Raw genomic sequence first — 17,247 nt, 5'->3', positions numbered from 1 at the left:
TACTACATCCAGTTTGGTGTAGTGGTTAAGTGTGCAGACTCTTATCTGGGAGAACCAAGTTTGATTCCCCACTCTTCCACTTGCAGCTGCTGGAATGGCCTTGGGTTAGCCAAAGCTTTCGTAGGAGTTGTCCTTGAAAGGGCAGCTGCTGTAAAAAGCTCTCTCAGCCCCTACCTCACAGGGTATTCGTTGTGAGTGGGGGGGGAGAAGATAAAGGGGATTGTAAGTGGCTCTGAGACTCTGATTCAGAGAGAAGGGCGGGGTATAAAAGCTGCTGTCTTCTTCTACTGTGCACCACTCTTCATGCACTTCTCTGGTGACTTTGGGCCACATATGTGGATAGGAACAGTCACATGTTGGATTACTCTTGGGCAGAACCCCCCAGGAGACTGGTAGGGGTGGGACTTAACAGCGATCATCCACCACTGAAACTTCAGTACTGGCTGCATATCTGAAACTGACATCAGCATGTTACAGGATGTTGTAAGATTCATCTGCCAGCCAGCTGCACTAGAAGTGATGTTGCAGCATCAGAAAACAACCATTAGGTGAAGACCACCCTGCTACTGTTCTGAGGATTCCCAGATAAGGTTAAAAGTATACAGTTTGGGGTGAAATTGTAGAGCATCTCACAATATAGTGATATCACATTGGCTTACAAAGCTGGAATTTACATTGTGGCATTGGGAGATCACTATTTCACCCCCCCCCCCCATTTCCCCACTGAGGATAGAGGAGTGCCAGTGAGGACTGCCAGGTGCAGGCAAATAGCAATTATAGTTGCAAGGGGTGGGGGAAGGATGCAGGTGGCTGGCAGGGGAAGCACACAGGCAGATGGTGACAGTGGGCCTCACAAGAAGCCCCACAGCACAGAAATTCTACCACCTCAGCTATGGAGGAGCCACTGTGCTGTTTGATAGCTGTTCAGTATGGATGGCAGCAAACCAAAGAGATCCCAAGCTCAGCTCATAGATGATTGTATGTTTTCCTGTCAAACCTGCTTGGAGTAGCATTCGCTGCATCTCTAGTACAAACTGCAAAGCCATTGACTAATAGAACAATCTGCTACTTCCCAAGACTTATTGGAGATGTTTGAAGGAAAATTCTGTAAAGGCATCTGTTGATGTTTCGGACTAAGACACGTTTTGCTTTGTCACAAAGGTTGAAACAGATGAATTGAGAGGACTCCATAGCAACTTTTTGATTTCATAAAACCTGTATGACATGAGTAAAATACAGGCCACTCTAGGGTGTAGGATTACAGAATGTGAATTATAGCATTCTTTTAAAAAGCAGTTTAATTGCATCGTTGTCCATCATGCTGTTTAATTCAAGCATTCAACTCTCACTTCATCATAGTGGAATACAGGCTTGAGTATTCATCCCAGAGAAAAGAGAGCAAATGAATAACATCCACCAGAAGCAAACTGGTGTGAAACAATTTGGTGAGTGGGCGCAACACATCCACAACAAGCAAGAACAGTTCATGTTCACTGCAAGGTGAAAGCTTCCCTCCTACTTGTTCCTGTTGGACTCGCCAAATGGCATTTCAGACAGGATACACAAGTATACAAATACAACTGGATGCCAAATTAATGTGGCATAGGAATGGAGCTAAAGGGAAGTAAATTAAACGAAATCATCCAAAAGACAACTAATTTGGCTAGCAAGAGAAGCCTCCCAACAGCAGCTAGGTCTGTTGTGTTCTCTGATTTTGATACTTGTTTTGAAGTAGCACTTTTTGAAACAGTTGTACAGAGTGGTGAACAAAATTCTCACATTCCCAAATTCTGGTTTTGTTTTCTGATGGTCCAGTGCTTATTCAGCCCACCCCCACTGTTGCTTGTCCTCAGTCACATTTTTCTCTCCCTACTTTGCTTTTCATTAGCCTTATTTCCATTGAAATCAATAGGCTACTACAATGCATTTTTGAGTGCCCGTCACTTTATGACATCATACAGAGCATTTTAATATCACTGAAAATATGACATGAATTTCCAGAGCCAACAAGATTAAATGTTAATGTAGGTAAATAAAAGCAAAGGATTTGGCTGAAAAAAAAGAAGTAGGAAAATGAGGCCAACTCAAAATAGCACCAAAATGACACAGTGAGTTTGTATGCATATGAGATACTGCAAAATGTGCAAGTTTGTCTCACATTCTGTTCACTAGTGTGTTCACAGTGTTCATGCCTTCCAGCATGTTTGCTGGAAGATTGTCTATTCGTTGATTCATTTGTGGGTGTTCAGCAACTTCTGTAGTGTAATTCAACCTTTTGTGCAGTGGTGACCAGTTTCCCTGCTACACCATTGGAGGGCATTTTGAGGCCCTTTAAAAAAAAACAAACAGTACTTACTATTTCACCAACAATCTATTGCCATGATCTCTGAATTCACAGCTTTCATTTTTTCTAAGTAAGCCTTTTTGTTTTTGAGTTATAAGTGGAAAGATGCATAACTCCACAATGGAAAGGGTTACAAACTCACTTTTAAAAAAAATGAAAGCTGGGAATATAGTGGTTAAATCTGTTCAATCGCAAATCATATAAATCAGTTATAAATAAATTCTGTATTTAAAATAATCATGCCTTTCAGTGTTCATCTAAGTCCTTAGCAATGTTAATGATTGCCGGTCTCTTTGGCTCCACAGCATTTTGCACATATACAGGTTTTGTTGGAGGGGAGTGCAAATTTGTTAAGAAGGCATTCAGAGTTGTGTGAACCGAACAGGCCAAGTGATCAGCTCACACCTGATCATCACACTCAAACATCATAAATTTGACTGCTGGATATATCTGATGTGTTGGCTTCCCTAATTAGTACAGAAAAGTGAAGCATGAGAATTTTTTAGCTAAGAGCAAACTGGAAAACTGTGGGACACATTAGTTCCATATGTACTACACTTGCTTCATGTTTCACACATTTCAGTAATCTCATTGTGAATGATGGATTTACCCACTTCAGTACCCTGCCCCTCTTGGGTTATATGTACTCTGTCCCTCTTGGACCATAAGTCATTGCTAGCCCCCGTCCTGTCCTCCTCAACCCCTTATTCACAGCAACCAGGAGCAGGTGGCCATCTAATCCTCCTCCACCCCCTTTAGATCCATTGTGACAAGAGCATGACAAACTGGGTTGGAGTTATACTCCCCTTGAAAAACCAAGTTTGTTGCTTGGGAATGCTACTCCACAAATCAGTCACTTCAGAAAAGCAGATGGCTGTGGTAGATCAGAGAGCTTTTGTCATAGTTCAGTCAGATCTAGCCACAGTGATTCATGCCTTAGTTACATCTAGACTGGACTACTGCAATGCAGTCTACTTGGGGCTACCATTGAAGAGTGTTTGAAAGCTGCAGCTAGTATAGAATGCTGCATCTAGATTTCTGGTCAGGGCCTGTAAGTGAGAGCATATGATCCCTCTGCTGTAGTAATTACACTGGCTATGAGTCTACTCCCTAGCCAAATTCAAGGTGTTGGTTTTCTCCTTTAGAGCCATACATGGTTTGGGACTGAGGTATCTGCAGGACCATCTTCTCCTGTGTGTTCCAGGAATTAAGATTGCAGGGATAGGCCCATAAATCAAAGAAGGTCATCTGGTGGGCACATGAGGGATGGTCTTTTTGGTGGCAACCCCACAATTATGGAACAAGTTCTCTAGAGATGTACATTTGGCCCCCTCGCTATTGATCTTCCAAAGGTAGTTGAAGAGTGCTTTGTCTTTGATCCTCCCTTCTGTTAGGGTGGGCAATTTGCAGTGCAAGCCTAAGCATTTTTATGAAGGAGTAAATTATATCGTGTTCAAAAAGATCACTTCCTTGTATGTATGCATAGGATAGCAATCTTAATCACAGATCTCATTCCAGTGCTTTGAACATATAATATTGTCACTGTGGGATGTTCCTGTTTGTGTTGTGCAAAGGGGGGGCAGTATGCTTTTTCTCATGGGACACTCTGTCTTTCCTTAAAACTTTGCATTTTTATTAGTTGAAATATCTCTAGCATGAAATTCAGTGAAACTTGTAAGAGGAGTTGTCAGCTTTGGGGCCTGGCCTAGATCAATGAAGGAAACAATTCTAACAAACAGAGACTTCTCAGGTCATTGCCTTGAAAAAATAATTAAATTGAGTGTCAAATTGATGGACACAGGCATGAAACGAAGCAGTGGACAAATAACATCAAGCTCAGGAGAGCAGAGGGACCCAAAATAAGGGGGGGGGGCTTGCAAAACATTTCTTTTCCAGCTGGCTTTCGAGATAGAACCTGATTAATCCAACGAGCGGACATCTGGCCATCTTGTGTACATTATGATTACAGTATTTTAGCACCTATTTTATATATTTTATCTATTTAAATAATTTATTTGTAATTGATATATTTAAAATTGTTTATGTTGTTTTATATGAATCATGGGACTCCCATGTCTGTTAGCCGCCCTGAGCCCGCCTGGCGGGGAGGGCGGGATACAAAAATAAAATATTATTATTATTATTATTATTATTATTATTATTATTATTATGAAGAGAAAAGATTATTGCAATTTCATTTCTAGTTAAGAGAATCTATCTCTGAAATGGGGATCTCTGAACTGAAATAGTGCATTCACAAAATCCAGCAGCAGCCTTGGGGAGAAGTGACTGAAATCAGATGAATATGTGGGAGTGGGACTGAACATCAGGTTGTATAAACAGAAGGAAATGAAGTGTGTTTGTATTGGATCGCTTGTTTGTTTCCTATGCGTTGGATTTTTTTTTTTTTTTTGAGGAGGGAAATCACATGGCATGTTGATATGGACTACAAAGCAAATCTTACATGGGAAAGGGGAAAATAATAGGGCATGGAGAACAACAGTATTAAGAATGCTGCGAGAAAATCCTGAGGTAATGGAGCCTGTTGTTTGCAATATAAATTTAAATTCACTATAGAGGGGCAGGCTGCTTTTATCTGCTAACTTTGTCATTTTCTGAGTAGCTGGGAAGTAGAAGCTGTGAAGTGAGGTCAAATTTGTTTATTTTTTCGCCACTGATTTTGTTTTGTTTGCCACTGATTTTTTTGCTTATTTTTGCCACGGGGTTTTAGTTCCTTTTAAATTTAAGGCACTGGGTTTATTGTGGTGCTGTTATTTCAACCCCTTTCACCCACCTTTATAATGCTGAGGAAGGACTTCTATTTCAATAGTTTTTAAGAATTATGTTTGTGGTTCAGCCATATTTGTAGAGGAGCTTTTTCCACATGTGAAGTGAAGGAGGGTGCCAAAAACAGCTTATTCACTTTCAGCGTTGATGCATTTTAAGAGACTAGAAATCCCACTAAGGAGTGCATTGAAATGAAAAAACCCTTCCTTTCCCAGTTTCTATTTTAAATGGAAATTGAAGAGTTCAAAATCATAGAATCATAGAGCTGGAAGGGATCTCCAGGATCATCTTGTCCAACCCCCTGCACAATGCAATAGCTCCCCCCCACACACACCCAGCAACACCTGCTCCATGCCCAGAAAATGACCAAAAAACCCTCCAGCATCCATGGCGAAACTGGCTCAGGGAAGAACCACTTTCTGACCCCATAGTCAGGCAAACAGCATCTTCTGGGCATGCAAGAAAGGGCCATGAGAACCAAGCATAGATGCAACCCTTCCCACCTTCCCTCTCATGATCTACCTAAGTTCACAGAATCAGCATTGCTGTCAGATGACCAAACAGCCTCTGTTTCATTTTTAATGGAAATACTTATATCCAAGGTACCAAAAGATCCATTGCTTTGTTACAGCAAATTATTATTATTAGTTTATTTCTATTCCGCCCCTTCCCCCTTTTGGGGGGCTCAGAGCGGAGTACAACAATTTAAATTAAAATCACAATAAAATCATAATAAAAAACAAATTCAACTTTCAGTAAGTGCAATAAGTTATTTCATCAAGGTGATATGAGCAAGATGGTATAGCTCCACAATACAGTGATGCAGTGGCGTAGAGGGAAGCCAACCGATCTAATAGATGGATGCCAGCTGTCTCATCCAAAGACCTGATGGAACAGCTCCATTTTAAAGGCCCTACGAAAGGCCAGTAGGCCAGGTAGGGCCCGGATCTCTATTGGGAACTGATTCCACCAGGTTGGGGCCAGGACCAAGAAAGTCCTGGCCTTGGTAGAGGCAAGACTGGCATCCCTTGGGCCGGAGACTGTCAGAAAATCCTGGGAGGCCAAACGAAGCGACCTCTGGGGTATATATGGAAGGAGACGGTCTTGTAGGCAGGGCTCTTTTTCTAGCAGGAGCTCCTCTGCACATTAAGCCACACCCCCTGATGTAGCCAATCCTCCAAGAGCTTAGAGAGCTCTTAGTACAGGGCCTACTGCAAGCTCCAGGAGGATTGGCTACATCAGGGGGGTATGGCTTAATATGCAGAGAAGCTCCTGCTAGAAAAAGAGCCCTGCCCATAGGTATGTTGGTCCCAGGCCACGTAAGGCTTTAAAAGTCAAAACTAACACCTTGAAATGGATCCGGTACTCTATAGGCAGCCAGTGCAGGTCACGGAGCGCCAGCCGTATGCTCACTCGTATAGGTGATGCAGTCTGCAGGTGAGCTGCCACATTCTGCACCCGCTGCAGTTTCCAGATCAGTTTCAGGGGCAAGCCAGTGCACAGCAAGTTACAGTAATCCAGCCTGGAAGTGACCATTGCATGGATCACTGTAGCCAAATCTTGGGAGGATAGGTATGGTGCTTGTTGCCTGATCTGCCATAGGTGGAAGAAGGCAGACAGCGCAGCTGTTGTGACCTGGACCTCCATGGAAAGGTGTAGGTCACAACAGAAAGGTCCAGGTCACAACAGATGAAGTTTCAAATACTGGAAATGTGAGCTTTTGAGAACTCTTTATCAGATGCAGGTATTCAAAGCAAACTTCAAACCTGAAATGTGACCCCTCCTCTTTGGTGCTACTTTTTCCAACTTACTTTCCTTGAGTGCTATATTCCAGGTCCTCCAAAAGGCCTAGGCCATTTCTAATGTCATAAATTCAGCTCCTGTCCAGTCCTTTCTGAGAGTAGCTACTTAAGTTTAATTACAGCTTGGTTCTAAAGTGTTCTTGGTTACAGGACAAATTGAGTATGAACAGGGGTGGGTTTTTTGTAGAAAAAAAGCCCAGCAAGAACCACACCCCCTGATGTCACCATTGATTCACACAAAGCTGTTTTTGTAGGAAGAGCCCAGCAGGAACTTATTTGCATATTAGGCCACACCCTGATACCAAGCCAGCTGGAAATGTGTATTCCTGTGCGTTCCTGCTTAAAAAAAAACACACAAAAAACCTCCCCCTGCATATGAACTTGCTAGTGCATGACCTGATTCTAGAAAAGGATAGTAATTACTGCATTTTTCGCTCCATAAGATGCACTTCCCCCCCAAAAAAAAGTGGGGGGGAAAGTGTGTGCATCTTATGGAGCAAATACTGCAAAAAAGAGTGCACGTTGGGGACCTTAATGATGCCGTGGGGAAGCCTGCAGCCAGATCAGAAAGCAAGGACTACATGGAAGGAGATCGGGTCCAGGCAGGAAACTTACAATTCCATGGTGGCAGCGTGGAGAAGCGGGTCCTGGCCAAGAAGGAGGAGATCGTACAGAGGAGGAGGGAAGGCTGCAAGCGAGGAGTGAGTGCTGTTGCTGGCTGTGTTATTGCCGCGCTGATTGGAGAAGAGTTTGTGTTATCGCCACGCTGATTGGAGAAGAGTGCTGTTGCTGGCTGTGTTATTGCAACGCTGATTGGAGAAGAGTTTGTATTATTGCTGCGCTGATTGGAGAAGAGTTTTTTTTTTCCTGTTTTCTTCCTCTACCAACTAGGTGCGTCTCATTTGCCAGCCACAGCTAGGTAACCCTCCGGGAGCAACTGGTGGGTGGAAACAGGGGCAGCAACACATGACCTTACTTCCAGCACCAAAACAGGAGTGATGCCATCACACTGGGAGAAATCCTCTAGAATTTGGGGCAAATCCTGGAGTGTCACCCCTGGTGTCATGACATTACTTCTGGTTTGACAGCAGAAGTGACATTGTGCCAGCAACCCCTCCCCCAATTTCTACTCATTTTTTCTGTCCAGCCTGTGAACCACAGAAGAGCTCCCCTCCCCACCAGTAGCGGTTCATAAACTCTATTGCATTTCTGGAATATGCCACTGAGTATTCGGGGCTGCTACTGTTGGGAGCTAACTCTCAAGAGGAAAATAAAGGAGAAACACATGGGTTCCCCTTGTGAACTTTTAAACATTTTTTAATATATATTTTTTTCCACATAGAGGTCCTGGAATTCCATTCCACCACGTTCCCCCAGGGAAAAAAGGCCCTAGCTAAAATGGACACAGCGCCAACTATGGATGTGCTGATGCCATTTTTAAAAACTCATTTTAATTTTGTATGTCACTTCCATCTGTTTTTGTTTGCCTCATTTTCACAGCTGCTGTTGGTGTTTCTTTTACTATACCATTTATTTATTTAATATTTATTTTAGTGTCTATTGTCATTTTAGTCTCTATTGTCACTCTGTAGTTTTAGATTTTATATATATTTTAATTGGTCTTTTATTGTTTTTTACTGTTGTTTTTATGATGAACAGCCCTGAGCCTGTTCTATGGGAAGGGCGGGCTAAAAATTGAATTAAATAAATAAAATATTTATTTTACAAAATATACATCCTGCCTATTTGTCCTCCCAAGGGCTACCAAAGCAGCTAATGAATTAAAATATATACAATAAGATAACATTTTAAAACTGTTAAAACTGATCAAAAGAACAATACATCATTATAACAATTAAAGCCCGACTTACATCATTGTAACAATTAAAGCCTGACTTTAAAGATACATAGAAACAGGGCTTTTTTTGTTTTTTGAGCCGGAACGCACAGGAACACAGTCTTGGCTGGCTTGGTGTCAGGGGGTGTGGCCTAATATGCAAATGAGTTCCTCCCGGGCTTTTTCTACAAAAGAAGTCCTGCATAGAAATACATAAAACAACAATTCAAACATTGGACCATAATGCCAAATGAACAACAACAAAAAGTCATCATGTGCCATGCGTAGCTCAATTAGCTCAGCTTGACCTGAGCTTCTTGGGGCTTGGAAGCATAAGCAGAGTCAGCCACAGTCAATACTTTGAGGTGACCCTGCTAAGAAAGACATGGAGGAAGCAGTGACAAACCACTTCTGCTGGCCTCATTCCTGGAACAACTTGTGGATGAGGTCTCAATAAATCCGTTGTGGCTCAGTGGCATGTTCCATCCCCCCTTATATACCATAAATCTGCAACTGATGCAAAAAATAACATAAACACATTCATGCTAATGGGGGAATCACCATGAAGAAACTAGTAGAAAAATGAAGAACAAGTCCATTTCTCATAGAAGAGAAACAGAACTTACATGACGATTTTTCAAACCAAACAGGACAGCTTTCAAAATTTGATAACATTCCTTCCACTATCCCAGTGTTCCAATGATGAGATTTAAGGGAAATGTATTGGATAGAGTTGGCAAGTTTTTGCTAAATGTATTCTTTCTGTTTGGATTTTCAAGTCAAAAATGAAGGTTTTGGGGGATGTGATCAGTTGACCAGTAAATTCCCATCCTATTTCAGCTGTCTTGCAGCCTGCGGTAGCATTCTTTCCAGGTAATCTGAGCAAAAACCGCTGGCATCGTCCCCCTTAAATTTCTCCATTGAAAAGGACAAGAGATGGGGCATTCAGAGACACTAATAGAATACAGCAGCAAACAGCTGTAACATTATTGCAGTGTAGTATAATACCTTTTAAAAAAATGAACTCAGAAAATGAACCAGGGATCATCTCATGACATCACAGTGCTTGGCAGTTTCATGCTGCATTACTGTGGACAAAGGGCATTTTAGAAAACACTGCCCCCCAACCTGGAACAGACACAAACTATTTTCTTCCCAACACAATATTAAAACCAATAAAAAGGTGGTAACTTATTGAAACCTCCAAAATGCACATCAAAAGTTCCCTCAGATACAAATGGAACCATTAGCTTGGGTTCTGTTTTCTTCCAGTTTATTAAGTGACTACTTTTTATTAAGTTCAAATCCAAATGGGTCAATACACATATAGATTTCCCTTGAAAGGACTCTCAAAGGGTTAAGCAAAATAGCAAACATAGATCAAGTAAAAAAAGACCTTGACTTAACAATTTCTTTTCTTTCATTGAAGTAGTTGGGAAATAGAAGCACATACAGCCATTTACTTGTATTAGAACAAGCCTATGATAACTGGCCACCTGAGGAGCTTCTGCCAGCATGCTGAGCAGCAGGGAATTTGGGCCAAAATGAAGAGAGCCAGTCTCAGACTGACTCTAAAGGAGGAAACAAGGTCTGCTTGATGAGCAATCTCATGTCACGCAGTAGGGGAGAGCTCTGAGGGGGTCACTGCTTGATCCCTTCGCTATTTCCTTGTAATAGAGATGCAAGATTGCAGTTGCAACTTTTCTGAGGAGTTTGCTGAGCAAGCAAAATTGAGGGCAGCTCCAAATAGATGGATAATAACCCCGATTTACAGCCTTATAAAGGCTGGGTTTAAGCTGATTTATTTCTAGCATAACATGAGAATGGATAGCAGCTATCCTAAGATAAAATGAATTGATCTGTGAGGCTTTCCTGAATTGTTTGATGTACTGAGGTGCCCATGGGTTCCTTAACTGTACTGGGGATAAACTGGAAAGCAGGGTTTGAACAAAAAGTATTTTTTTTGAAATGTTGGAGCACTGTCAATCATGGTTCTCTTTGTGCACTATTGCTGTTTTTTTAAAAAAAATAAAGAGGTTGTGTGGAGTGAAGAGGAAGGGGAAAGAGGAGAATATAGGGAAACAGTAATAGAGTGTGTGTTTGAATAAATTTTAATTCTTTGGGAAAATCAAGATGCTGCCAACTGGGGTCCCCTTGGTACTCTATTGCTAGTTCTTGTTAATATAATGCACTTGTGGAAGAGTTGCCATTTCTTCCACAGAAGTGAGCTCAGTAGAATAGAGGCTGTTAAAGACACAGATATGGACTGTACTGCTTGAGGAGCATGTTCCCATACTTTAGACTTCAGCTGTGACACATTTGTCCTACAAAGTTGATCACCACTACTGTAAATAAAAACATTTTTAATGAGAACCATCAATGAAAACACCAAACTAAAATAGCAAACATACAGGCACAAAAACAGAAGTTCAAAATCCAGGATGTACCAAGAAAGAATGGGTAAAATAAATATGTATGAATAAGAGCCCTACTGGATCAGACCAGTTCTCTACCTAATCCAACATCCTGTTTTCACATAGGTCGTTTTCGCACTCACCTCCAGCCGGCGCGACCCCCCTCTTCACCGCGCAGGATCTGCACGGATTTCGCACTAAATGCCGCGGAGCAGCCTTTTGCGCCGGAAACTCCCGTCGCAAAAGCCGCTCAAACGTAAATCGCCAAAAAGCAGCAAAAGGCTGCTCTGCGGCATTTAGTGCGAAATCCGCGCAGATCCTGCGCGGTGAAGAGGGGGGTCGCGCCAGCTGGAGGTGAGTGTGAAAACGACCATAGTGAAACCATGAGTTGCCCTGGAGGTGGCTAACAAAAGGGCACAGAGGTCAAGGCCTTTCCCTGATGCTGCCTTCTAACAATGGTATTCAGAGGTTTGCTGCTTCTGAATGCAGAAGTTCCTTTTTGGTACAATGGCTAGTAGTTATTTGATGGCTCTATCCTCATTTTCTGTCCTCCAGAACCCATTCTGGAATGATGTTCTGGGGAGAATTTGGAAACATGCCTACCCTCTGCCACAGAGGCAAAACCATGCCACACTCATGGGGCAGCAGGTCTCTTCCAGACACAACAAATCCAATAACTTCTGCAACAATAAAGCAGAGATATGTCTTATCAACTGTGCCATACAAACTGATCCTTACACCCAGAAATAGATTCTTTGTATTCTCTCCTTCTGCACCACCAAGATAGTTCTCTCTACATTTAATGGTAGATTTTGTAAACAAGCTTTTCTAGACAAACTACCTGCTCAATAGTCTGCTTCCAAATGAGTCCAGAATTGTTCCCACATTGAATAAAGCATGCAAAATAATAAGGCATTTACTGTTTAGAAGAAAATTAGGACACTAGTAGACAACAGAAGTAGTATAGCAAGTGAGATACATTTTAATACTGAAATCACAGATAAATGAAAGGAAACAAGTGAAGTGCATTTCACTTCAGATTTTTATTGTAACACTCTATAACAAGAAATTGCTTGTTAAAACCTATATGACATAAGATATGTATTCATCTGTTTCTTTAATTCAGAAGATTATGAAGTATCTTGAAACTGATGATTTGCACAAAGATAGCATTTTTTTTGCATGTGGCCAAGGGAGGAAATGGTTTTACTCTGGAGTAACTTTCCAAGAGCCCACATGTAATTCTACAAGCTGACTGCAGTTACTTCTTGGGGATTCTTGTGTTGGCTGTGATTAATTCTCTCTCTAGGATTTCAGCCACCTAGACAACAACACACATGCATGCACACACAAAGCAATTACCTGTTGGTATTGTAAGTAAGTACCCTGGAAATATCTAGGTTTCATCTATTTCAGGTGGGTAGCCATTTTTGTCTGTAGTCTTGATCAATAGTAGTAGCAGAATAAAATGTGAGTCCAGTAGGGCCTTGAAGACCAACACATTTTCCAGGGTACAGGTTTTCATGAGTCGGCACTCACTTTGTCAATTAGGTTTCATCTGGTGGTTCTAGATTTTGGCTTGGTTTTCTTCTCCCATATATTTTATGTTTCACCATCTTGTTGAGTGTGTGTGTGTGTGTGTGGGAAAGAGCCACAATGCAGCAGAAAGGTTTTTGCCTGTGAAACGACACAGGTGTTAATCTGTGGTATCTCCAGTTACAAATGCTCAGGAATCAATTACTTCAGAAGACCTTTCTCTGTTTGAGACACTGAAGACTTCCATGTACCAGTAGACTGACTCAGTAGAGATGATCATTTTGCCTGGTATTGTTTATACTGTAGAAGCTCTCCGGGGTCTTGGAAAGATATTTTTTCTCACCCGGCTTCTTGAAGTCTTTAACTGGAAATGCAAAGGAACTAGAAATGTATAAACTGTCTTCCTCCTCTGAGCTATGGCCCTTACCTTTGTTCTTTAGTGGACCTGAATTAGTCCTAAACACCATTTTAGATGCTAAATGCTTAACTTTGCACTGGGGGAGAAAGAGATTGGTGAGTCTGCCTTTGGCTTTGAAGGGAAATATAATTTGACTGCAAAGTTTTCTATTCCTCATCACAACCTTAAGTGAATGGAAAATTGTTGAGTAGAATTTTAAATCTGGGAGTTCCTTTTGTTCACTCCTCTGGGTGTTCTCTCAGTGAAATGCCAGCAGTTCAAATGTTCACCTGTAAATGTGGACAGAATAGGGGTGCAAAACAATATTGGTTTAAGAAGCAGAACACAAGGGCAACGGGATATTTATTTAACTGCACAAAGAGAAGAATGCAATGTGTTGCAATCAGTCATTATAACAGAAGCAATGCTTTTATTACAGTAAATCTTAGTGAATGCAATGGCAGCAATGAAAGACCATGGAGAGGTAATTACTTAATGTACGTTTTACTTACACCAGTATAACACAAGATACTTGAATGAGGTAAAGGGAAACATGATGTATATACAATGGTGGAGGCTAGCATGTAATAATAAAGTACCGTATTTTTCGGACGATTAGACGCACCGGACCATAAGACGCACCTTCGTCTACGTGTGCAAATGGCCATCTTCGGTGATGCGGGCGCCATTGCAGCCTTCGGGCCGCCTCGGCCGGGGGCCGCACGCACGCAGGGGAGAAGCATGCCAGCGCCTGCGAAGTGCTGGATTTGCGGTGAGGACGATCTCGCCACTTGTCTCCCAGCCAGGCACACAGGCGCGGGGGAAGCACGCCTGGCTGGGATACAAGCGGCGAGATCGCTTCCTCTGCCCCCATCGCAAACCCAGCACTTCGCAGGGAGCGATCTCGCCGCTTGTCTCCCAGCCAGGCGTGCTTCCCCCGCGCCAGCGTGCCTGGCTGGGAGACAAGCGGCGATATCGCTCCCAGCGAAGTGCTGGGTTGGCGATGGGGGCAGAGGGAGCGATCTCGCCGCTTGTCTCCCAGCCAGGCACGCAAGCGTGGGGGAAGCACGCCTGGCTGGAAGACAAGCAGCGAGACTGCTCCCTGCGAAGTGCTGGGTTGGCGATGGGGGCGGAGGGAGCGATCTCGCCGCTTGTCTCCCGGGGGCTGCAGGCCCCTCCCCCCTCATCTTTTAGTATTCAGACCATAAGACGCACGCACTTTCCCCCCCACTTTTTTTGGGGGGGGAAGTGCATCTTATGGTCCGAAAAATACGGTATATAATTGTGCAATGAACCAGAGGGCTTTGTTTAAATCTAAAGTTTCCCAGATCTTACAAATGTATTAGGTGTAGGTCACATCATTCCTCTTCTTTTTGGTTTAATAGGATTAATTGATTTTGGACACATCCACACAGGTGTTGAGTTTCTTAGAACTCGTCATCTGTAATCCATTTATGTGGCTATCCCATGCATTATCTTGTAAACCTCTATCATGTCACCCTGCAGTCAACGTTTCTCCAAGCTAAAGAGCCCCAAGTGTTTTAACCTTTCTTCATAGGGAAAGTGTTCCAACCCTTGAATCATTCTAGTTGCCCTTTTCTGCGCTTTTTCCAAAGCTATAATATCCTTTTTGAGGTGCGGTGACCAGAATTGTACACAGTACTCCAGGTGAGGCTGTACCATCGATTTATACAGGGGCATTATGATACTGGCTGATTTGTTTTCAATTCCCTTCCTAACAATTCCCAGCATAGCATTGGCCTTTTTTATTGCTATGCTGGGTGTCACTTCCTGTGACATCATTTCCCCCGCGCCACCTGCCGGAAACAGGAAGTGACGTCACTTCCGGTGATGTCATGCCACCACCGGAAACAGGAAGTGACATCACTTCCTGTGACATCATTTCCCCGCGCCACCTGCCGGAAACAGGAAGTGGCGTCACTTCCTGTGACATCATTTCCCCCGCGCCACCTGCCGGAAGCAGGAAGTGACATCACTTCCTGTGACATCATTTCCCCCAAATGACATCATTTCCCCCAAATGCCACTGCCGGAAACAGGAAGTGACTTCACAGCACTTCCTGTGACGTCCCCAAAAATCCCCCAAATATCACCGCCGGAAACACCAAGATTATTTATAGAGAGGGAAAGGGGGAAATAAAGTTAAATAAAACACTTTTTTTACTTTTTTCAAAGTGAGAAGACTAGAGAGAACGGGTTCCACGCTGAGAAGCCAGTCAGATTCCAGTGAGATTCCAGTGAGACTGTGCTGCATAATGCAGCCTATTTATTTTGTCCTGTTTGCTCTGTTGGCTCTATCTGCGCCACCTTCATCACTTTCGGGGTGTGGATCCCCCAGTGGGGTGGTCTCCCGACTCCCTCCGCTGGCTGTTTCTGATAGCCCTGCACCCCCTCTTTCATTTGATATGTGTCCCGTGTGGGTGCCACCCTCCCACCGGGAGATGCCGCAAAATGAGCCCCCTTGAGGCTTATGGCGGCAGGGCTCGGGGGAAGCGAGCTAGACTGCTGTTCTTTTGAGGGGTTATAGAGTGTTTCGAGCCCGTCCCTGTGGCATCGGTCCCATCATTGTGGGACCCAGGGGGCCGGCGCAGCGGCACGCCGAAGCAGCCTGTCACTAATAACACAGGTCGAGATGCAGGACAGGAACCCGGAAGTGACCGACAGTAATATCAGTTAATGCTGTTAATAATAAATAAATAAATACTATTCTTCCAATGAGTTCTCATTATAACAATGGCTATATTTTCATTCTTTTTTCAATTAATGAATGCTCATTTCCAGAGCTTGCTGCTGTTACTGTGTAAATGTGAAGTAACCCTGCATGTCTGAATTATGTGAGTGTGCTAGTTCCTGCATGTCTGAATTATGTGAGTGTGTTCTGGAGACCCACTTGCACCCCTGTGATTCTGTTCCTAAAGGGGAGGACCCTTTGGAGCGACTTTATCTGGAAGGCTCTATAATTCACATCAGTTCTTACTGATCAGACTTTCTGAAGATTGCCCATGTGCTTGACTCAAGATGTGTGATGCTCATGCTAGGTATAGACTTCATTGTCATAAATTATTTCTAAACAAAACATGTTTACTGTGCTCAGAATGTGAAGAAGCATTTAGACAGAAAGGCTGACTGTGTTGGGTAGCTAGTTACCTAGTAGTTCTGCCTCTCATGGTCTACAAACTTGTACATTTCCTCTCTATGCAGAGAAACATGAAAGGCTACAGCCATTTGTCTGTACAGATGCCCCAATGTTTTTGGCACTGGCTCCAAGTAACACAGCTGAGGGCTACTTAATTTTGCATTTTGCAGCTGGGCCTTTCCAGTACTCAATCCAGCCAAACTCCATGCCATCGAAAACACATGAACAGGCTGCAGGAGGGTTTGTACCTAGGATTGGCTTTATCTGAACTGAGCAGTTTGCATCTGCAATAAGCATTTCTAAAAGTGATCTGTTACATTTAAAACCCTCCATACACTGAAGAGAAATCCAGGTTTTCAAACAACAGCTCTCTCTCTCTCTCTTTGTAAAACACCTAAGACACTGGGATTTTTTTTCTTAATGTTTACATGGTTAATGTCTACATGTTTAATTGAGCAAATATGTAGAATGAGTACTTATGGTACAATGTAGTGGTGAATTGGTCTGTGAAGACTTGAGTTCAGATTTTAAGTGGCCATGAAAATTCATGGTGTGATCTTAAACCAGTCTGTTTTGAAAACAAAATGGAAGAAGGGAGAACCACATATGTTGTCATGAGCTCTTTGGTACAAAGGAAGGATAAAAATCTAATGCAGCATTTCAGGTGAGACTGCTGTGTGAAGGAAGGGATGTGTTTCTATCCATAGATTAAGAGAGGGATATATGGGAAGAAGTATTCCTTCAAATAGGGGGTGAAATTAAACTTTATTTTTTGTCTGTGTGTATGGAGAGAGAGAGAGCGTGCTAGTACAGCCAATTACAGTAATTTGTACTCAAGGATGCAAGGGTAGATAGAATCTGCAAAAAGAGGGGGGGGGCAAAGATCCAGGATATGGGTGATTGGGCAGACTCCTTGTCACACAGCAGGGGCCTAGGAGGGCCTTCTACTGGCTGCCACCACTCTGGTAAGGGTC

The 17,247-nt window shown here is 42.9% G+C and overlaps 1 protein-coding gene across 1 annotated transcript in view; it reads left to right on the top strand.

Moving 5' to 3' along the window:
* The window catches only part of LRFN2 (leucine rich repeat and fibronectin type III domain containing 2), a 530,843-nt gene that overhangs the window by 351,109 nt on the left and 162,487 nt on the right, over positions 1-17,247 (top strand). The window lies entirely within an intron of this gene.

The sequence above is a fragment of the Heteronotia binoei genome, chromosome 1 (assembly GCF_032191835.1).
Source record: "Heteronotia binoei isolate CCM8104 ecotype False Entrance Well chromosome 1, APGP_CSIRO_Hbin_v1, whole genome shotgun sequence".
NCBI lineage: Eukaryota > Metazoa > Chordata > Lepidosauria > Squamata > Gekkonidae > Heteronotia > Heteronotia binoei.
The sequence above is the reverse complement of the archived record's forward strand: the minus strand, read 5'-3'. Positions and strand labels throughout refer to the sequence as shown.